Here is a 17879-nt window from a genome sequence, read left to right as displayed (position 1 = left end):
TTTATTGATTTAGGAGTAGTTAATTGCCCAGTTACTCATCAGAGTAATTTCTCCTGTCACTTAATCATTTCCACCCCTTAACTGCTGTCCCAACCAGCTCAAACAAGAAGACAAAAGGAAGTTCAATGATTTGTTGGAAGAATTTTTGCTTCTCTTGATAAACATTTTGTCATTACCATTGATAAATCATTTTGTCCAGACACTACTGTATTGTTTAGTCACTGATAAACTTGATTTGGTCCTTCCTTCAAAAATATGCATGTGTTAAGCCCCAACATTTCAACCCACTTCAGCTAAAATATAAGCAATAAAGAAAAAAGCATTAAGAGTACGAACAAGCTTGGTAGGATTCCATCTCTTTTTTCCCAGTTTTTTGCACTGCTCCCTGCTCCTGTTCCCCAGACCTGAAACAACAACCAAAGGACCAGGAAAGAAGCAGCAGAGTTCTGCTGTGCTTTTGGAGAAGCCAATGAAGAAAGGTGGGGAAGGAGGAAGGGCTCAAACTCGTCAGTACCTGTAACTCATTAAAGACATGGGCAACCAAAAGCACATTGAATTTTCTACCAAGCCCACACAGAACCAGTTGTACCAACATCCCACTACTACTATCCCTCTAGATGTTTGTACATAGCCTCATCCTGTGTAAGCTTTGACAATTCAAGAAGATAATTCCAATATCTATGATGTGTATTCCTAATTACTTCTGGAATGGTACCCACCTGAACCAGCTTTGAACCGGGGATGAAGGGCAAAATATTGCTTGGCATCTTTATATTATTTCCACCATCTCATGAATTTTCCACTCTCCAGAGCTATTGGCTGTGATGACTGGCAGCTTACAACGGTATCTATGAATAGTAACCCTGTTGGCTGTACAATCTCATCTAATATCTTTCCACATAAAAATGTGAAATAAATGCCAAAGTCTCCTCACATTAGAAAACATAATAAGCAGAATACATTTTTATTACTCACTCTCTGTCTAGCTGTGAACCTTTATATTGAAGACAGTTTTATTCACTTCAGTGCCTTTTTTTTTCTCTTGAAACTTCTTTTACTGACCTAACTGCTTCAGGATAACTTTACTAAGACTAGCAGCAGTCTACCCCCAACAAAGAAAAAAGTGATCATGAAGAGTGATAACCCTCAGATAAAAGGAGCAGCAGGGGAATAAAATGATGGGTTCATTTAAGATACTAACAGCAATATGATTGGTCTGACAAGAACTTATTTCTTTTAATCCACTTTATTTCAAGAACAATTTATATGGTAATCAGATCTGGTGCAATTTTTTCTCATTATAAGGGCATGATCCTTACATGTGAAAAAAATGGGTTTCTGTTAATAAATTGGACAGTTAACTCCTGAATCAGAAGAAACTCAAGAATACAAGTAAACATGTTTCATTTCTCATAGAACCGCATTGCCATTATAAAGTTACAAATACAGAAAAAAAAAAGGATTTACAGTTTATAAAGCTGGAGTTTAAACTGGAAATATAGAAATTCTGTTATTTTCTTTTAATAAATGTAACAGTTCCCTTCCTTATATTAAAGACTGCTTTCCTTCTAAAAGTTATGAGTAGGTTTTGTCAAGGCCAAAGACAGTGATGTTTCTAATCATGTCTTCTGTACATATCTCGGCTGCAGAGTACTGTATGTAAATACTGTAAATGTATTTTTTAATGCTCATTTTAACAGCAGTGTCAGTTCTTTATTCTCTGTGTGAGACTTTACTGGCTGTGTACTCTTTGCTGTTTATAGAAGTGCATGTGCAGGTGTTTGAGGTTTTGCTGCTGTTTCCCACCAAACTGTCAGATGATGAACCGTTGCCAACCTCAGATATTTATTAAAAAGAAAAAGAGCTTCAAGTAGCCTTTCTGCTCTCCTCAAGTTTTAATGCTCCTTCACAAGCTTTGCCAAAGCTTTCTAGAGCTTTTATAATTTTCTTTATCCCATTTCTCTCTTTCAAGTATTTCATTATTTTTGCTTATCTTTTCTGCATCTAAGCCATCGTTTCCTTTCTCCTGAGGGTACAGGTTAGGAATGAGTTGCCAGATGGCCAATCTAACACTTGAGCTTATTAATTAGCCCTAAACTGTTCCCATTTCCCTTCTGAGGCCTTTCCCTCTGCTGTCTTTTGTAATCAGATTTTATGCAACACTTCCTGCATGCTTCCCAAACATGTTTGGTTGCAGACCCCATTCACTTTCTGAATCCCACTCTAATTGCATTTAGATGTCAGAGCATGCTGTCATGGTGCTGTCCATCCAACCTTAACATTTCTACTGATGTAGTCTGAGTTACTTATATTTCAGTTAACTATCACTCCCTCTAGAAGTATCATAGAACAGAACAGATCTGGAGGGATTTAGTCAAGTGAAGTTTTTCTGGAAGGAGGAAGATATAGAAACGGAGGAGTAATATGAAATCTCTCACCAGTATTAAAAAAAAAATAAATTATTCTGTGTACAGGTAGAGCTTAGTGTGTGTTTCGTTAATTTTTTTCTCTCTCAGACCTTCTCAGGACTTTTTACAATGTTCAGCTCTTTTTTTTTTTTTGTTCCTCTCTTCACAATATTGTAAATTGGCAGAATTTCAAGGAAAAAGAATTTTATTCTAATTGCACAGTAGAGAACATTTACATCTGTTAATGCCAACTCTTCCTTTATGCTGAAATGAAATAACTACTTAAGGGAAAAGAAAATTGCAAGGTACAAAATTGCATACAATTGTGTGATTACTAGAGAAAATTCACAGACTTGTGATTGTTCAATATTTTCATTTCTTCACAAGTATTCCCATGGACAACATTATCGATAAAACTCTTCACTAAAACATTGTACATACAGAAAAAACGACATAAGACCTACTGCTAATTCATTTTCATGGGAATCAATACACAGGAACACCTGAAATAAGAGCCCCAAAAAAGACTAATATGTTTTTTGTTGTTTGGAATGAAAGAATCTCTATGTAATAAATACTTGAGAATGTGAGAAAGACATAAAATAAACCAAAATATTCCACTTAAGAATCAGAACACAATGGGAAATTCTCTTTTCAGAATTTTTTGGGGGGCAAAACAAACCCGGAAAATTACAAAATTACAAATGATTTTTTCATTACAGTAATTATAAGTCAAACAGACTTTTTTGCTTTTTCATAGTAGGATATTTCATACCTATTTTCACTGATTCTAGAGTATAATCTGTTAACATGGCATCATTTTAAAGTAAAAAAATGCAAAATATTGATGTTTTAACATGTTTTTAAAGCAAGTGTTTAACCACATATTAGAGAAATGGCCACTTCATAGAAAATGTTATGTTAACAGTAAGTTCCGTGTTTTAGTAGAAATTTTAAGCACAAAAACCTTTTTCACTTTTCACCCCTCAGAAATATGCACTGTTCCTGGCCCTTTCAAGACCCTGTTTGTGTATGATACCTCTTAGGGAATGAACACAAGCTCTGCCAATGACAGTCCAAACCCTCAGCTGTGCCATGCTTATCCTATAGGTTTTCAAAATAATCGGATTAATAATACAGTCAGTGATAATATCAATGCTGGTTTTCTCTCACCCACTTTTCATGAGGGATAATTTAGAGCAGTTAAATGCTGTAGGATACTCAAGAGTAGCTCTGATTTGCCAGGGGACCTTCACCAAGGCCTTCTGGCCAGTGTGATCCTGATGAGCCTCTTGAGCAGCAGCAAGGTCCCAAGAGTCCAGCTACACTTCCCAATTCCTCTCCTTCACAGCAGAAAATTCCTCTCTTTCACAGCAGAAATTAGATAACACTTAAAGATAACTTTTCAATTTCTTCAAGCATTTGAAGAAGCCAAGAAGCAGAACTCAGATTAACTGTGTTGTTCTAAAAGAAGGTTTTCCACCCAAATGTTTGTGCACTGGAAACCATACATACACAGATGATGATCTGCTTCATTCAATTTCACTCTAATTCAGAAGAACTTTAAGTACAAGCTACAAAATGAAAAGCATAGCCTTTAAATCAGGGTTTCCATTAAATTTGCACTTGAGTCCTGGCAAACACGGAGAGCTCAGACTCTGCTGGTAGCAGCGACATTGGTGTCAGCACCAATGCTGTGAATTTTTGTGGTTAGCAGCCTGTCTGTCCTAAAGCATCCTGCTATGTGTCCTGGGCCTGAAAGTCAGCATCTCAAAACAGTGTTCTGAATCTGACTTGGTTTTGGCCTTCCTTCCTCTCTGAAGCATTTTTGTAAACACTGTTATCACTGGACCAAGCTTGTCTAAAGCCTATCTGCTTACGGATGGTGATGTGATGCCAGTGCTCTTGGAGTTACCAGCTAAAGCAAACTGGCTGAAGGTGAACTTTCCAGCAGTACTTAAAAAACTTTAAATCTCAAAAAAAAAAAAAAAAAAAAATTCAGAACTAGCCATTCTAGCCATTTAAGATATTTCAAAACCAAGAATGTTGTTGGAAACCATTCACAAGCAGTTGCTCTTGGAAATAGCACAGTGTGATCAGCATATTTGAGAGTAAGGCCACACAATGGCCTTTTTTTTTGCTTTGAGACAGTGACAGTGATGAAGAATTGGCTCAAGCACAGATCAATCTTTCCATCTGAAGGAAACAAGTCCTGAAATGACTTAAAGTTTCATACTGGAGAATAAAGTCCCTCTCAGCAGCATCTAGAGTCAACAGGAGGAGGTAAAACAATCCAGATTAACCACCAAAAGCTGATTAATGAAAGGTTTATTGACTGCACCAAATTTAGCCTGGAGGAATCCCATGAATTATTTTGACATAATATTACAGATACACATTGATTGAACAAAAGAGAAAATTAATGGAGATGACAGCTTAGTTCACAAAACCACTAGTAAATTCCTTGTCCACAGGATATTGAATGAAATCAACAGACTCCAGACACTGTATTTAATTAATTTGTTCTTTCTGTCTTTGATCTTCCATCCCAAACACTTTAATCCCTAACAGTTTTTCTTTCCTAAAATAAAATCCAGAAGAGAAAGGCTATTCTGTATGACACTGGACTGTGTTCATCACGCAGCTTAGATTTGTGGGTACCTCATATTATTCTGTATTTTCAGCACAGAAGAAAAGATGAAGAAAAAACATCTGAAACAACCAAATATCTTTGTGTGTGTGTGTGTGACTTAGGGCCTTTTAGCAAAATCTGTGTTCATGTCATCTCTGCTGTGCAATGAAATGTGATTGGCATAGCAGAATTTAAAAAAAACCAAACCAGACCCAAGAAACTAAAACTAGATCTCAACAGCACTTCAAAGAGTGCCCCAATTTGACACTTGTGTAAAATGAACATCATAGTAGAAAACACAGATGCCAAAGAGGAACCTGCCTAGGACCAGTAAAGTCCTCTGAGTATCTTCCAAGTAACCACTGGTCAAAAACCGTTTGCATGAAGAAGACAATTGCTAGGCCTTCAGAAATACTTTAATAAAGAATATTCATGTCATGCCAACCAGACTGTGAGCTTCAGATGTGTCTAACAAAGTCCTTACTTTCAGTGATTAAAGAAGCAGCCTGAGCAACACGTAACATAGATAGGCATCTTTCTGGGCATATTCTCTAATTCAGTAAAGTCTGGTTTTCTTCCGAGGACAAGTTTATTTCTTCAGTAAGATAACCTCATATCTGTTCAAAAAATACCCACAGAATGAAGGTATTACATAAACATTCATCTGGAGACTAATTGAAATAGTTATCAGTATTAGATATGTGATACCTGGCTTCCAACATTAAATTCTATTATATGCTGTAAGTAGAATATGATAGATAATAAACCCACATCAGATCCTTTTTGAAGGCCAGAAGTAAATTACGTGCCCTTTTTAAATGCCTATTTCCAGTTTGGCAGCTGCCTTTTATGACAGTATCCCGCAGTAGTAGGGAGGAGAAGAGAGATTCAACAGGCAGGAATTGTGTAGCAAGATTGATTGATTTGTTTAATTATTTTACAACTCTTTTATAGACTTTTTTCTTCATAGTCTAATTGGTCAAAGGATCAGCCACCCCTTGGGGTGATTGGCTAAAATCTTAAAACATCCATTGTCAAAATATTTTTCTACTCTACTATAAACAAATCTTTGCAAGGTCGCAGGTGTTCATAGTTTATAGAACTCTACTGATATCTTCCGTGAGAGAAAAAATATCTCACGGGACTGGAAAGAAGCAAGAGAAATTCTTGCTAGCAGCATATTTGTATCCACAGCCTTTTCTCCCTCTTGGATAAGAAAAACTCAAGAAAAAAGTAGAGCTTTTATTCCTTTACCTCATCTTTTGTACTGTACACCAATACTTCAATTATATGAGATTCCTCTTAGCACTCTCAGTGTAGTCCCTGGCATACGAAGTGAGCTCAGAGATAGGAGTTTTAAACTGACCATGAGTTTTGATGTTTGGATTAAGAAGTTGCAGTCTTAATCAGAACATCTTTCCTCCAGCCTTTGCAAACCAAGCCTGCACCCAGCAATGCCATGCCCTGCAGTATTGATATGAGCATCTCTATTTCTCATTGCTGAAGGATTCAGCACAGGCAATGTGCAGGATGGACTTGGAGCACAAAGCCCAGTAAGGCACAGGACAACAGCAGAGATGGAAAGTGTCAGACTCAGCACAGGGAGTTAAATAACTCAACCATAGCATAACAGTTCAGAAACTGTATGGAACTTCTCTAGTCAGGAGTATTAGGTGTGGCATTTTACAGTTCTAAAAAGCCAGGATCAGCTACACACTGATATTTTCACTGGGATTGTTGCTTGGTACCCAAGCAAATCAAAGATATAGCAGCCTCCTAGTGTCTATTTGAGAACCTTGTGACTGAGGGGTTCAACACTGCAAATTCCCTCAACATCAGTTCAAAAGGGGAGAGATGTAACCCAAGTACTATTGCAGTAAATCAGTGTGTGCCAATTGTCTTCAAACACCTTTCTATTCCATTGCATCAAACTACCCCTGACCTACTTTGTTTTCTTCATGTGCCTAGAGCACGTATTTCTTGCTCTTTACTATACTGGAAAATGAGTTTTTTGAATTACTCCCTCAGAGCATTTGATATGCACTTCATTTTAAAGGCAGCAGCATTTGAGCATTCTTGAAACCACATACTTGTTTCATGATGAAAACAAAATGTCAACAGTGTCACCTTTGAAAGGCAGGGAAATAGGTCTTTCATTCCACCTTGTTGAGTACACCTGTAAGTCACTTAAAGTTACACTTGACATGCTCCTATTTTGCAAGGAAGGTCACAAGAAAACAGGATTTATGAACAATAGATACATGATACATTATCACAAGAAAGCAGTAAAAACTTAACATACCTTTCAAACAATGTCAAAAGACTTGGAAATCTCTCCTGCCATTTACATGGCTCAGACTGAACACTTGCCACAGGATGATTGTCCTGCATGCATCCATCCAGCAAAGTGATCCTGAATTTGGACAGTTAACAACTGACTAACATTAGAAATAAATTTATTCACCAGGTGTAGACGTCTTTCATCTTCCATAACTTCAGAACACAATATTTACAATTTACATTCTGAATTTCATGTCAAATCTTTGTGAATCTAACTGGTATGATAAATACCTCATGTTTATATTCTGATTTTAATTTATGTAGTAATCAACTGTGGCATTTAAGAAATGAGGTGATTTGATTACTCAAATTTTGAGTAATTTGGTCTCCATTGTTAAAAAAACCACAAATATCTGAGCAAAAGAGGATCAACTATCACACTAAAATTTTTTTCAAACATCATTACTAAAGTGTATTGCATTCTGCATATAAGGCAGTATAAAATAGTATGCACTGAACCCAGAATGCCAGTTTCTTTCCAGAACACGTCTGTGGTTATTTAATATCTCTGCTCCACATAACCTTCCCCGCCCTTCAGAAAGGGATGGTGCTGGGTAAAGGACATTGGGAAGAGAACATTTTCTTCTTTTTTTGATTAGAAATTTACTTGGGAAGAAAAAATGTGATCATTGATACAGTGGTGGAAAGTAGGTTTGCTCTTTTCTTCTTTCCTATGCTGTTCAGCTTGGACTCAGGGATCAGATAACTATTTATTCTTCAAACACTGCCACAACTACCCAAGTAGGTTACAGGATGGATCCATATGTGGTAAGAGCAGGAAAAAGTGAAAGAAGATTCCTTTTACTCAAACACAGGTTGGGCAGATGACAGTCCGACAAACTATGCACCAGTTTGCCAGTGAAAACTTTTGAAATTATATTTTTTAAAAAATGTCAGTCATTGCTTTTAGCCAGTTTGGTTTATATTCTTCTAACCTACTTTTTTTTGATTATGTTTGAGCCTTCTCATTAGACCCCAGGATTTAATTTCTCCCCAAATTAAAGCTAAGCTCAAAGAGTGGAATTAATAACATCACACATACTCCACAGTCACAGTGCTCTTCCCAAACCAGCCTCAGTGTGCCAGCCTGGGAGCATCTTTATGCTGTTTATTCTTTTTAAAACCCTTCAGATCACATTTTAGGCTTAATTTTTGTCTTCACTTTGTGCTTTAAAACAAAAGCTCTCCTGAACAGGCCTTTGCTAATTGCTGAGGAGAGCAGTCGTGGTAAGAATCCCCCTTTCCTCCCCAGCCTGACGCCACTGCAGTTACTGCACAGTTCACGCTCATTAATGTGAACAGCCCACTTACCTGTCAGTCTGTACTATTTGCCTCCCTCCTCTATTTACTGTTCAAGAGAAGCAATCAAGGGAAGCTATGAATGATGAGGTTTAATTAAGCTGCAACTCCATTAACTGAGATCCCCCAGGAATTACCCAGCAATTATTCACCGGCAGAAGGTCATCCTTTCATCTGTTGTTTCCACCCAGTGAAGGTTTCCATTGATTCCCCACAACTCAGCCTGAGCTTTGCCTTTCCACAGGTTTCCTTCTGCATGAGAGGCTTGTTGCTGCAGCAAATCTCTGCCTCCTTTCTGTACCTCCTGGGGGTGGGATTCATCTTACTTGATGTTAGGTGTTTACAGAGGGAGGATGCAATGGCAGTCTGAACTGGACATACACTCTCTTTGCTGTCAAAGGAAAGAATTAAGCACTTTAGGGTGAGATGTGCTTTGTTTAGATGCCTGAAATCTATTCCCAGCAACCTCTTTTCCTCCTGACAAGACTTTAATGTAGACAATGATTTAAGGTACAGTTACAGACATCCGAGTCAAAAAGGACAAATCCCACTTTTAAAGAACCAAGTTACTATTTATAAAATACCTAACTTGTAGTAGGTGAGGCTCAGACTGAACACTTGCCACAGGATGATTGTCCTGCATGCATCCATCCAGCAAAGTGATCCTGAATTTGGACAGTTAACAACTGACTAACATTAGAAATAAATTTATTCACCAGGTGTAGACATCTTTCATCTTCCATAACTTCAGAACACAATATTTAGGGAGTTTGCATAATTTCTAAATTTCTTTCAAAAAAAAAGGACTAGATAACTTACAGTCTACCTATCCTATTGTCTTCTTGACCTAAATCAACCCTGAGAGCTCCTTTTTGCTTTAGCTTCTCTTCCAAAACCCTAGATCTGTTTAGAAGCCTTTCCCTGAAATACGGTACTCATATTATCATCCTAAATCATTCTCTGTCCTGATACTTCACTTTAAACCTCAAACTGATTTCAGTCCTTCTTATTGAAGCCAGCAGTCAATGACCCATCACTTTTAAATTCTTCTTTCAAGCTCAGCCAAAAAATTTGCAGTCTCAGCTCTAGAAAAGTGAGACCAAACTGCATGAGCATGAAACCTGATTGTTCTAACTCTCCTTTTATGCCAACCAGCAACAAGTCAGTATTTTGAAAGTATTGTCTGGGTAGATGTCTGCTGTGTGAAATATTTCCTGAAAAATTACCCAAGTGTAATTACTGTGGATTCTGCACTTGAAGTTGAGCTTGCACCGCTTAATGAGTAACACAGGGTTGCTGATGCTTTATCTGTTATTGTGATTTCACAGGGGTGATTGGAATAAAGATTATTAAATGAAAATCCTCTTTATAATGATTATTTAAATAAACAGGCAGATCAGATTTTCCTGATCTTTACCAGGCTTGTTTGTGCTTTGTCTGGAATCAATAGGAGTTTTGTGACAAAATCCCTGAGATTCAGTAAAGTTTCAGATGAAGCCAGATTAATTTTTTTTATCTTCTGATAATCACACACCAACTGAGCATTATTGGGGTGACACACATAACCTGATGGTGTAACACAGTTTTCAGCCTAGCACACCCTGACACACCACTGTACAGAAAAGAGCCTATGCTTCCTGGAGGAAACAAAATTAATCTGTGTTGCTCTTGGAGTCATCTTCGTAGACCTGCCCTGAACCATCGCTGGAAAACAATGTCAACCATGTCAGCAACATCACTGCAAAATGCTGATTTCATGAGCAGTGTGATTTTCAACTCATCTCAATCTTAAGAGGTGCTTTATTGGATTAAGACAAAGCTTGTGGCCAAGACTAATAAGGAGTAATATTAAATAAATTGTCTTTCTATGATCAGTTTTATTTCCTAGCATCTGTGCATCTTAAAGCAGTGGAAAAAGAATGTTCTGTAAAATTCTGCCATATGCATTCTGTCCACAGCCAACTCTGATAGCCAGATAAAAACCCCTTATCTCCCTGAAACACAGGTAGAGAGTCTTGTCAATAAGAGATGATTCATGAAAGCCATTTGCCTTATGCTGTTCTTCAGAGAAACTTGGAAGGGTGAGAAGGTGCATCTTACAGAGATTTATCAAGGTGATAATGGAAGAAGAGAGAAATCTTTCTTTTTCAAAGTTCTAATGGAAATCTAGCACTGTTTCCTCCACCAGTTCAGAATTTTAAGAGAATACTCAAGGGGTGAGGGGTGGGTTTGTCCCTCTATGCAGTGCACACAATACATAGGAACCCGGGGTACTATTTAGCAGAATCTCTGGCTCAGTGGCACCAGTAAATGACCAAAGGTCTAAAATAAAACTAAACCCAGTGGGTAGAAATAACACTGAGTTTACAGGGCTTCCCTTGAGGCTGATTACTCACAGCACCTCGAGATGGTGTGAATGATGCTCCTCCTGAAGCTTTCCTGTCCATCTTTTTCTCATAAATAGAGATGCTGGGTTGATAACTGAAGACAGATTTGTGTATTTTGGTTCACATTTATGACAAGAGTAATTGTTTTTAATGTTTTTTCATGCTTATTTTGAAAAAGGCTAACCACAGTCAGAGCCTTCCTCTGCTGAGAGGTTCCATGGAAATATTTAAAAGGTAGCACTGAAGGTCCTGCTCAGGCTCATATCGAGGAAATATGCCTTTTCAAAATCCTTTTCTCAAGGGTTTTCTTTCAGGAAATGGGAGTGTTTTTAGCTAAACCAACCTGAGTAATCTGTACAGACAGAGGTCACTGTGGCCACTTTATGCTTTCAGATTGATTTCAGTTTTGAGAAACTGCGCACCACCTGCTTCTCCAGTCTGCTGCTTTAACTGTGAGCAGGATGAGAATCTTTTGCCCCTACCCACTTTGAATACTGAATTAAATAAGGAAAATCTCCCTGCTTTTTTCACAATAAGTCTTTCAAATATTACTGTTTAGGCTGCAGAAATAAAGAGCAGAAGAGTAATTATTCCTTATAAAAATGCAGAGACTATAAGACTTTTTTAGTCTGTTAAAACCTAAAATAAAAAATTTTCAAAGGGAAATGTTTTTGAAGCAAGGGCAAAATCCTTGTTACATCAAATCTGAGTCTGTTAGTTTTCAGGTGGCTGCCAAGCCAGTTTCCGTCTTTAAGCAGAAACCCTGAGCGAACATCCCTAGCAGCTTGTCTGTGTACTTCATCTTGTTGCACAGAACAGGGGATCCAGCACATCGCTGCTACAGCTTCATTACTTCCTGGGACTGAGATCAGTGCACTGCAGTGCTCACCGTGCTGGCTACAGAGCCCTCTCTTCTGCTACAGCAGGTACAGCACAGTCCGTGCCACAGGACTGGAGCCAACCCTGCATAGGCAGATAAACATCGGAATGCAGTTTCCAGATATGGCAACTTGGTGATTTTTTGCTTGGAACTGATTTTCTAAAATGACCAGAAAGCAAATCCAACATGAGGTTGTTTTGGGAGACTGAAGGGAAAGATACAGCTGCAGCCCCTTGTAAGCCTAATGGGAAAACAAGTTCCATATGAACTGAGGAGTGGATAATTATGTGTTGCCTAAGAAAAACAAAACTGTTCCCTCCTAGAGCTTTTTTGTTTTGAACTTAAGTACTGCTGGTGGATTTCTATTGAGGCAAAATGATGGCAACAGAGGAAACTGGGCAGGAGAAGCTACACAGGGGTTTGTATACAGGAGCAAGAAAATATGCCAAATTAATTCCATAGAATCATAAAATGTTTTGGGTTGGAAGGGACTTCATAGATCACCTAGTTCCAACCCCCCTGGTGTGGGCAGGAAATCTGGCTTTTTTCATGTTAAAATAGGTATTTTGGAGATGGTGAAGTAGTTATTTAATGAAAGGGAAAGCAATATGCCTATTAAAAAGGGATTTAGAGTGATACATATGAGTCAATGGATTTCTTAAGGAGAAAAAATTAGGTGCTTTAAGAGAAAAAATAGTTTCCTAAACATGTTTCAGTAGATAAATGCATGGATCATAGAAGGCTGCAGTCATTCCTGTAAACCAACAGTAGTAGACACAGGGAGATGAGGCTAAACTGCAGGGGGCTTCTTAATGGTGCTTGAAACTAAGAGAAAAAAAAGCAACAGCAAAACAAAAAGAAAAAATCCATTTGAAAACCTGCAGAGATTGGAAAAAATATGAAAATCAGATTCCTCTTAAACTGTGATTACAGTGACAAGAGGGTTTTTTCTAGGACATGCTCTCCCACGGTCTGCTCTGGAGGCGGTCAGAAGTGCACGAGTCAGGCAGAGCCATGCTGAGGACAAAACCAAGCTGGCTTCAGGTTTGAAAACCCCGAGGTAGCTCAGGGCAGAAAACTCACAGAAATAGTTCAGCACCAGCCTGGATGGAAAGTAAAGGAATTTCTTGGCTGAACAAAAAATGAGGCAAGACACAAACCCAAGAGAGTCTGGTCACAACAGCTATGTGATTAATGAAAGAAATTTTGACAAGGACTGCTGTGCTCATTTTAGGTCACACATTTTGAATTCACAGAATGAAAGGCTGGTTGAGGTTAGAAGGGACATCTGGAGCTCATATGGTCCAAGTCCCTACTCAAGCAGGGCCACCTAGAGCCAGCTGTGCCCAGGACTGTGTCCAGACAGCTTTCCAGTATCCCTAAGGGTGCAGAGCCCACGGCCCCTCTGTGCAACCTGTGCCAGTGCTCAGTCACCTTCACAGCAAAAATTCATTTCCTCGTGCATGGTTTGTAGATAGTTTGGCACTGGACATGTCTTTAATTCCAGTGGTGTGAAATATTACCTTCAATCAACTCAGCATGCATTTTTCTCCCAGAACTTTGTATTGGAACCTGTAAATCTCAACAGCAGGTCCTATACACAGCTTTAAAATTGGGTAATGGGTAGGACCTACTGCTTTTAATTCTCTTTTAACCTTTGGTGAACTTCTTCCTTTAAACTGCTGCCCCAGTCACTTAATTTGCCTCTCCATCCTTACCAGTTGGTTGGAGTTTATTTTATTTGCATGGGGTTTCTTTGCTTTTTTTAGGAGTTACTGTTTGGGGGTTTATTGTAACTTAATTGTTTCTTCTCTTTTGAATGGTGGAAGAAAACATCCACATCCCAGTGATGCAGCACAAATGATGGGCACCAGCCTTGAGGATATCCTGGCTGTGCCACAGCAGGCAGAATGTTGGCAGTGGCTGTGTCACAGGGGGTTTGGTAGCAGAGGTGGGCCAGGACGGATATAAGGAGGCTGGTAGCACTGTTAATGGCACAAAATCAGCTCTCTGCTCCAGAAAAATGAGCTTTCTCACAGGACAAACAAACGCAGCATGCTGGGAAGTTGCGTGTGAGGACTTGTCCTTTTAGAGATAAGGAAGAGGCTCACGGCAGGCAGCTGACCTACATTTGCAGCTGAAGAGGTAGAGCTGACCCACAGGGAGTTGCATCTAACCTACCAACACAGAGGGTGTGCTACTCAAATGGACTGTGCCTTTTAAAATGCCAAACTGGGCTGGAGCAGCTACATGGGGACAGGCTTTGTTCCTGCTGCCATACATAAAGAAAATGAGATCAATACTTAATTACCAAGGATTATCTGTAATTGACAATACCCTTTATGTAAGATGAAGTTTGCATAGTTTCCAGTGCAATACACACTCCTTAGTGACTAACAAAGTTTTTTTCTTTCCCAGTCTCATTTAAGCAATGGCAGCCCCACTCCTGTCCTGGTTCCCAGCAAAGGGATCAGCTGCTCCGAGGTAAAAATTCTTTTCAGAACCAAAAAAGCTCTGCTCTATTGACAATATTAAGGCAAGATTATTTTCATAAACACTAGGCTTGTCTGTTTAGAGGTTTCATGTGTTATTGACAGCTATACAAGTCAGGTTATGCAGATGGAAGAGATGCTGCCTTTTTTAGGTATAATTAGCATTTCATTTCCTATCGAACAATTTCCCCATCATGTTGAGCACCACCAGAGCAATGGGAATATTCAAAAGAATGCTTCATTGCAGATTTTTGCTGTTAAAAACCAACCAAACAGAAAAACCTAAGCAGTTTCTGAACTAAGGGGTATTTTGTGGTCTTTTTGTTGTTGTTGTTGTGTTTTTTTGTGTGCAGCGATTAATTCAGTAATTACCAGGTACCACATCTAAAGCTTTAGGAAGGTTTGAACTCTCTATATTTTCTACTGTTATTTAATTTCTCTCATGGACTTAAAAAGTTACCTTATTAAAACTCTTCTTGCAGAAGGGAAGTTTTTAGTGAATAACATAATAGAAAGGGGACCATTAATTTCCTTTGCTTTTCCCAGACAACTGGGGATGATTTCCTATTCTCCCCAGCTCCTTGCTGCATGTGTACAGCAGCCTGGTTGGGCTTCTGAGGGGCAAGAAAGGAGAGATGAATCTCCTGTTAGACCCATGCCAAGCTGCATTGGGATTTGGGTGGGCTGCTGAGGAAAGGCATGAGGGTCAGCAGCTCATCAGGTCACAAATCCAACCCCAAGAGTTTGAATCTCTTACACCTTCAGAGGATTATGGTAGGCAAAACATCTTGTTTTGAGAAAATTTCCAAGGGAATTCCTGTCAAAATTGATGCATCTCCGTAAGAAGTCTGGGGTTTAGTGGGAGGTTTTCTCGTGGCTGATCCCTCCTCTGTGAGCTGAGGTCCTGCAGGATCTGGCTGGATAACAGACAGAAGATGACACCTTCCTATCACAAGGCCATGTGAACATTATGGTGCTTTTCTGGCTACTGGGGGGCTCTCTGAGGATGTAAAAAGACAAGCAGCCTGACTCCTGCTGAATCCTAGCTCAAAATTCATGATCCACAGGACTTTTTAGCATGGCAAAAGAGACCAGCACCTGACATTGTAATTTATAAAGCTTCTCCCTGACAGGATTTAACTACAGTTTGCCACCAACGTCAGCCACTGCTTTAATAGACTTGATGTGTCACTCATGCTGGTCTTGCCTCCCACACGATTTCTGCAAATCATGAGCAATGTTCATTTTGCTGTTCAGTGACAGCAGGATGCCCCAGCCACGCTGTCTGCTGTGTGTCAGTCTAGTCACAGAGGTAAATACACCCAGAAAAGCAGGGTGTAGGTTCAGAGTCTGCAATGGTGACCTTTGGTGCTTGCCAGAGGTGCGGTACCACCCGGTGGAACCACAGGATCCTCACGCTGAAATCGGTTACGATGTAAAACCCAGTAATGTTTCCTGTGCTAGAACAAAGTTTCTAAAAAGTCATTGTGTAACCTTGACTATCCTTTACAGAGCAACTATGGAACAAAAAGAACAAGTGTCTACAGCCTCTAAGCACAATATTTTTATCTTTAAAATGCATTAACAGTTTGCAATTTAGGTTTTGTGGCCGTGGTTTGATTAGGATAGAGGTGAGTGGCAGCTGTCTCCTGGCAAACAGAAATGGCCTCACCTGATGTCCATAACAGGGCAGTTTCTAATATCTTGTATGTAGTGAATGAGAATCTCCAAGAAATGAGCTATAATTACTGTCCTATAGTAGAAAGTGGCTTTAGAAGGTTTGCAGAGTGGCCAGTTACTTTCTACTTTAATAATATTACTGATCTTTTGCTATTATGGGCTCTCAGGCACATGTTGGGATTCTTGGGGTGGTCCTGTGCAGGCTCCTGTCCAGGAGCTGGACTTCAGTCATCCTTGAGGATTCCTTTCAGCTCAGGATATTCTGTCATTCTGGGTTTGTGTGGCTTGACCTGGTGATCACTGGAAAGAAGTTTTAAAGAGACAATTTAATAACACTTGAGGAACAAGAGTTCATAGTGTATTAAGTTAAAAAATGAGCTGTGAAAGGTTCTAAGAGCAGGGGTTTGATTTCGATGGTAATTGGATGTACACAATAGAATAGTACTTCTTTAAGAAATTATCAATAGGACTGTGGTTTCTGTGTTAGCTACATCCCTGAGACTCATGTAGCCATCCTTAAGCAAAAGAACACAAAAACCTCAGAGGATTTTCATGCTTACTTGTCACCTTGAGATAAAGACCAAAATTCAAGTAATTTCAAAGGGAGCTTGAAAAATGCAGCAATAAGATGAGAAGTATTGGGCAACCATTCATATTTATTGAATGCATAAAAAAAATTTATTTTCTGCATAATCAAATCCACACATAAGCATCTGTTTCTACTATTGTAATCCAATAAAAGTAAATTAAATGGTGTCAGAATTGATGGCTTTTCCTTGTGAAACAGATAAGAGCCACAGATGAGTCTATGGAAATGAATCAAAGTATGGGTTCAATTCACAGTGTTTAAAGAGAGCAGGAAAACCCAGCAGCCATGTAAGGACAGACCGTGATGGTAACTTTGCTTCATTCCTTTTACACTAAAAATTCTTTAATTATCTTCTTTAGGGTTTTTTTCTGAGTCTTAAATGATTAGGAATCATAATGTAAGCCAGTGGCAGCCAAAGAAAAGAGAAAAAAAAATCTCTTGTGAAGGGAAAGTTTCAGACATTGACAAATCTCCATCAGCTCCATGTATGAAAGCATTTTTAATCTGGGCTGTTTCTTTGTGCTGCACTGCCAGATGAGTCACAGATAGATGGAGGAGTTTGTAGTGCAGCAGACATGAAAACTGTTCCTTATTGTAAACCAATATAGGAACTTGCATATAGAAAAACTTTATTTAAAGACAGACACACAAAAGAGTTGTAAGAAGCTGTTCCTGCAATCTCACTTCAGCCTCCCCAGGATCAGCCATTGCCTCGCTCCTTGCAGCACCACAGTGATGCACTGACACAGCCAGCACAGAAACACCCTTCGGGGCTCTGCTCCCAGTGAGTGAATCCTGAGACAAGGCTTTGTTTTCCTTTTTTAAAAGTTTCTGCCTTCATTACTATTCAGCCTGTACATGAAAGAAGACAGTGACATCCTTCACTGGTCCCTGGGCTTGCACAGAATATGGCTTTATCTTATGGCATTTGCTAAACTTGTTGCTTGACTTTGCAACCCAATGTTCTCACACTGGAAGTGAAGCATTCCTGCACCTTTTTTATTTTAAGAGAAAAAGGCTCAAACTTCTTAGCATGTGTGACCCAGTCAGGTATCCATTGGCTCCACAAGAAAAGATGAAGTTCAAGCTCTAACCAAGTCAACAACTGACCCCTCTTGACTAAATAAAGTCAGGCTTTACTTTGGACTTTAGATCAAGCTCCACCACTGCAT

Source organism: Corvus hawaiiensis, chromosome 15 (genome assembly GCF_020740725.1).
Source record: "Corvus hawaiiensis isolate bCorHaw1 chromosome 15, bCorHaw1.pri.cur, whole genome shotgun sequence".
NCBI lineage: Eukaryota > Metazoa > Chordata > Aves > Passeriformes > Corvidae > Corvus > Corvus hawaiiensis.
This window is presented reverse-complemented; position numbering follows the sequence as displayed.